This window comes from Otolemur garnettii, unplaced genomic scaffold (genome assembly GCF_000181295.1).
Source record: "Otolemur garnettii isolate 467f Iridium unplaced genomic scaffold, OtoGar3 scaffold00034, whole genome shotgun sequence".
NCBI classification, from domain to species: Eukaryota; Metazoa; Chordata; class Mammalia; order Primates; family Galagidae; genus Otolemur; species Otolemur garnettii.
Window position 1 is genome coordinate 8443207 of NW_003852429.1, and position 6170 is coordinate 8449376.

Genomic DNA, 6170 nt, shown 5'->3' on the forward strand with positions numbered 1-6170 from the left:
TGCCTGAGCCTCCCAAGTAGCTGGGACTACAGGCACCCACCACAACGCCTGGCCATTTTTTTTTTTTTTTTGGTTGCAGCCATCACTGTTGTTTGGCAGGCCTGGGCTGGATTCGAACCCGCCACCTTAGGTGTATGTGGCTGGCACCTTAGCCACTTGAGCCACAGGCGCCGAGCCGCTTTTCTCTTTTAAATCAATCTGTTAAGACTTCTTAAATTTTTTTTAACTTAACACTAAGATGTATCTACAGATAAATAACTGGAGGGCAAATATTGTTTCTAAGCTTACTGTCTGACTTTTAACTGTACTATACGGTATTTGTTACACACAAACAGAGAGGTTTAGATTACCAGGGAAAGCTACAGGCAGAATAACTAGAAGCTCTGGGTGTGAAGTCACAGTACCCAGGTTCACCAGCCCCTCCACATAAAGCCATGGCCTTAAGAGGACTTACTCTCAGTGTGTAAAGCCCTCAAACTCATTCTAGGACATCACAGATGCTCAATAAATGCTGGCTCCAATTACATGTAGACAAGACAATCAATCTCTTCCTTTATTAACATAATGAAAGCTTGTATTGTTAAGCACTCACGATTAAGTACTTTACATGCACTATCTTATTTAATCTTTATTTTTTAAAACACTAAGATAATAAGGCCTAATAATCCCACTTCTCAGATAAGCAAACTGAGGTACAGGTAAAGCAAGTTGCTTAAAGTTCTCAGCTCATCAGTGGCAAAGTTGAGACTCACCTCCAGAATCCCAGGCCAAACTGGTTTCTTCCTGTCCTTTCATGCTTTAAAAATCCCTCTCCACCCTTACGTGGTTATTCACTCATGTTTTATACAGTTTCTTTATTTTACACACAACTCTTACATTTAGGTGTAACCTACTTCAGTATGTGCTATAAGGTGGGGCTCCAATATTATTTTTATAACACCATTTACTAAATGCCACACCCACCATGTCTGACTGCTATTCACCCAAAAACCTAAATGCTTATACACACAGAGGCCTATTCCTGGATTTTCTCTTCCATGTCACAGACCTTTCTTCCCATTACTTTGGCCTACATGACACAAAACTGTCACATTATTTACTCTCAGGATTACATGTAGGGAAGCTCTCTCTAAGATGCATACATGCATTGGCTGGTTTGCACTGCTTTCCTGAAAGAGGTTTCAAAAATACAAAGGAAAAAAAAATCCCTATTCTCAGACAGTCATTGAAACTATTCACAAACTTGGCAACTGTGTTTCTGAAAACTTCTCTCTCTTCCTCCAAAAGTTTGTTTTTCTTTGCCCAAAATGCTCTGTTCCTTCTTGGCCTGCCTGGGCATTCTAAGTATTTGCTCATTTTCTTATTATTTTCCAGGAAAAAAAGAAAAAAATATCCTGCCTTATTATGTCTGTATCTTCCAGTTCAATTCCTCATACACCCTCCCCCAAGTACACCAGTCCTCTGTGACTTCATCTTCCTCTGTTCCTCTCTTATCTGAACCACACATTTGACTATTTCCCTGGTGTCCCTTTGCACTGTTGTCCACCTTTCTGTAGATAACTGACCTGTCCACCTGCTTAGATCATAAACACTCGATGGGCAAGGTTATGCTCTGACACAGACATCACATTCTCAACCCCCCACACAGAGTCCTAACCCAAAACAGGCCCTCAGTAAATTCAGACAAAGATTGCACAATTCCTTCCCTCCCTATTCAAATTTAAGGCACTGCTCATCTCCCTCTGACTCCTAGTAGTCAAACAGACTGGAAACCAAAGAAATCAAACCTGTTGTTGATTATAGTTGGAGCTGGGCCTCTGCCCTGCTTCATGTATTCTGGGACATTTCAGCTTCTTCGAGCTTCCCCAGAGGGTGAAAAACGACAGCAAGGTGAGGCTCAGGCCAGTTCAGTTGTCCACTTACTAATATATCTGATTTAAAATTACAGCCAAAATGAGGTTTTATCTTACCTGAAGATTTCAAAGAACACCACCACTGGGGTCTCACATTACCTCAGATAACACAGGAATCTTGAGTTGACCGAATGAAGTGGGTAAGGGAGGCCCCAAGCAGACACGAGGACACTGCCATCCCATACCTGCCGTCTGCCCTCCTCCAGTAACACAGAAAAACGTGGCGATGACCTGACTTGGTTTCATTTCATTTGCCCTGCTGGAGCTCAAAGGGGTGTGGAATAGTATCACTGGCAAGGGCCTGATGTAGAAGAAGAGTCTGAAGCTGAACATACTGAGATAAGATCAGTAAGGAAGCTGGGCAGCCAGATGACTTGTACGTTAATATCTTAATGCAACACGCCAAACCCACGCAAAGGGATGGATTGCAATGCACAAATCTTTCAGAGAAAGGATGATTTTTAGGCCTTAGGTAGTATATCCTCTTAGATGTAGGCCATTATGATGCCATCTTTAAGAAAACTCCTCCAGGAGTTCCACAAGCAATCACAACTCTACCCTGCTCAGGGAGTTCCAGCTTTTCTTCTGAGCCTAAAGAAAACATTTTGAATATGCTGCCCTCCTGACTATTCTAAATCACAGAAAGCTAATTCCGAAATTGTGAGGATTCTTCTTTCATCACTAAAAACCATAAATTATTTTTTCTACACTTAGAAATATTACTAGTAGTACTTCTACTATGCTTATAAAAGCAACTTAGAATCGAAGGCTGTTGGTGGGATAAAGGAATCCAGAAAATATCTAATACAACTCCATACTTCATATGGGAGGAACCCTGAGGTTAAAAGCCATCATGTGACAGTCCAAGGGGACTTAGGCAGCTAGTGGAATACATGTCAGGCACTAATAGCTTTACCAACACTGCTCATTTAAAACTCCTACCAACACTATGAAGTAAGTATGATTATTATCTCTACTCAACAGAGATACTGACACCCAGAAAGGTTAAGTTATATACCCAAGGCTACTTACCTGGTAATGGGGAAATCTGGGATTACTGGGTTGTATGCTCTAAACTACTAAAGCTCTAGGATTAAAACCCAGAACTCCTGACCCCACAGAGGGGTCTCCCTATCATTAATAATTCTAAGGCTCATCAAAGAGCTAATAACCACATTTATAAAGGCCTAAAAAACTGTTTTGGACCCTGATTAGAACAAACTAACAATCAAAGATATTTTGTAAATAATCTGAGAAAATTGAATAGCATAATCAACAAATTATCATCAATTTTATCATAATGACAATACAGTTATATAAGAAAAATCTATATTTTTAATAATATATACTAGGTATATAGTAAAATGACATAAAGATATAAGGACTAGAAGTCAAAATCACAGAAAAAATAGAAAAAAGGGACGTATGAAGCAAGCTTGACAAAATCTTGACAACTGTTCTACTTGGATGATAGAATATGAAGGTTCAATATACTATTCTACTTTTTTTTGCATGTTTATTTTCAACCTTTTCAAACAAATTAACAAAGTCATTCCAAAAAGCCCACAAACCTAAGCCCATGAAAAATGAAGCTATCAAACAATAAAAAATGTATAAGCACATGCTCTTTTTGCCTTTTCAAGTCTGCTTCTTAATGGTTGCCCCAAGTCTCACCAAACTATTTGATTTTGTTGTTTCTGATCTCATGATCATCTGCTCATCAATACTTGAAGCATAAGTAGAGCTAGTTAAACCCATACTTAGTTAATAATTATTTTTTTTTAGTCTATCTGGAGAAGTGTTGTATTAGTCAGCTAGTTTAAGAATATTTATTGAGCATTTACCACAGCATGGACATTGTATTAGTGCTGACCCAAATTATCAAAGACAGAGCAGAGTAAATTTCCATCCAACAACAGATGCATAGATCAGGAGTTTCTGAACCCTGGCATGGTGGCTGAGGTCCAGGGTTCCCTTCTCAGACATGCATACAACAAAGCCAGGACAAAACTTAAGTGGCAGGTACACCTTCTGTGTCTCCCTGGCAGATTCTAGAGCAGCAAGAGGAAGGAGGCAGTGGCAGAATACTGAACAGAAGGTGATGAGGGTGAAGCTTACAGGTAAGTTTTACTGTCTGCAAGCTTTCCCAGATTCTTCCTTCTCCAAAGCAGAGACTATTGCAACGCATCTCCCATTAAACTGAGGGCAGTCACATGCCCAAGTAGGCCCACCTGCTTTCCTGCATTTTATATCTCTTTCATCACAGGTTTCATCAGACAAGTGGCCACAGACAGACAAGACTAAGAGTTGAGATGCCAATTAGGCATCTGGCTATTCATGTTTACAGGTATCCAGGAAAAACAGACATACCACTAAAGTGTCATGAGGTAACACAGTAGAAGCATGTCACGCACACTACTAGGTCCCCATCAGTAAAGCATCCTCCTCTGGGACGGGCAGATATTCAAGGACTGCCACAAATCAGTGATTAGCAGTGTTGTGTCTGGGCCGGCACTTCTGTGCTCCATTTACATGGCTGATTAAACTAGCACCTTTTCTTCTGTCAGTGTCTGCAGCTCTATCAGAATCACAGCACAGGGTCACACTTTATTTGTTCTTCTTTTACCTCAAATCTCTGAAGACCATTGCAGGCCCCAGCTAAAAGAACCAACTTCCCAGTGAGAATTTAAAAGACACCACAGAGATTGCCCGCTTTATCCTTAACATACCCAGATTGGCAAGTCAAGAAGATGCAGAAGATACCAAAGCAACAGAAGCCAGGTGGGGTTACAGAAGAGATGGTGGGGTTATTCTCAATTCCCTACCATCAATTGATCTCCATAAAATACAAAAACCAGATCCTTGTTTACTACAGATTAAATCCGAGTTTGAGAAATTCTGTGTAAGTTGGCAGAGCTGGCAGAAAATTCAAAACTGAGCAAACTGGATATGGAAATCAGGGAAGCTTCAACTCCAGGCTCCAAAACGTCATTCATATAATTCTGTGTCTGCCCAGGAAGGCCATCAACTTGCCACCAAAATGAAGCATCTGCCCCAGTGTTAATGGATCCGGTACTCCTCTCCAACAATCCCCTACACATTGCGCCACAAAACCCAGAGAATCACTTCCAAGGCCCATCTTCCTGCATTGTTCAACAAACACCACAAGTCACCCACCCACAAACAAACCCCTTTCAAGAAAACAAATGCTGGGGACGATGCACAGAGCTAAAAGTTTCCAGCTGCCCTGCATAACTCGCTCTCTCGCTCATGCATGCCCTCTATTCCCGCACCATCCACATGATCCCAGCGTCCCGCATTTCCAATTATAACAGGACCAGCCCTGGCTGTGAAAAAAATCATTTAAACCTTCGTCTTCCTCATATCCAGATGACCAGTCATGTTGGGCTGCTTGCTTTGCTTCCTTTGAAATCTCCAAACTTCACAGTAATTTGCACCAATGCTGAAATTACCAAGGGTTCCTATCAGGTCCCCTAAACCCTCACCAGGAACGGCCAAACCTCAGGATGCTGCCTTGGAGGAAGGGGTGGAGGAAAGGAAGCCAAACCCCTTCCCTCTGGGAGTTCAGCCCACCAAAGGGTCCGAAGGGCCACCTCCCACCCTGGGCCGCGGACAGGATGAGGAAGCCCCCACCTCCTCACTACCCTGCGCTCCTCCAAGCCACAGGTGCCAAGCCCCTCCAGAACACCGGAGAAGAGGCAGGCTGGAGCAGAGATACAGAGGGAAGAATTTCCCAGTTGGCAGAAAGCAGGTAAAGTAGTAGTAAGTGGGGTGGAGAAAGGTGAGAAAAAGGATGATCTCACTCGGGAGCAAAGGGTTAGCAACGGGGAGAGGATCCTTGGACACCGGAAGGGGGCTCGGAGTTGATGCCCCTTCAGGACCTTCGCTGTACACCCCTGCCCTCTCCATCACCTTTGGATCCCGCGCACCCAGCAAGGTCGGCCGCTCGGCCTCAGCCCGGCCGATTTAGAAGAGCCCGGCCCGGGCCCGGGCAGCCTTCACCCTCCTCCGTCCCCAGGGCCCCTCTCGTGCCGCACTCACCAGGAGCACCGAGCCGCGCACCACCTCCGACACGCTCTGCCGCAGCTCGGCCGCCGTGCCGGGCTTGCTCAGCGCCCGAGTGAACTTCCGAGTCTCCGCCGTGGCGGGGAGCAGCGGCGGCTGCGACATCCTCCCGTCACCGCTGCCGCCGCCGCCTCCCAGCGCGCCCCGCTCCGCCCGCGCCCCGTGCGCCTG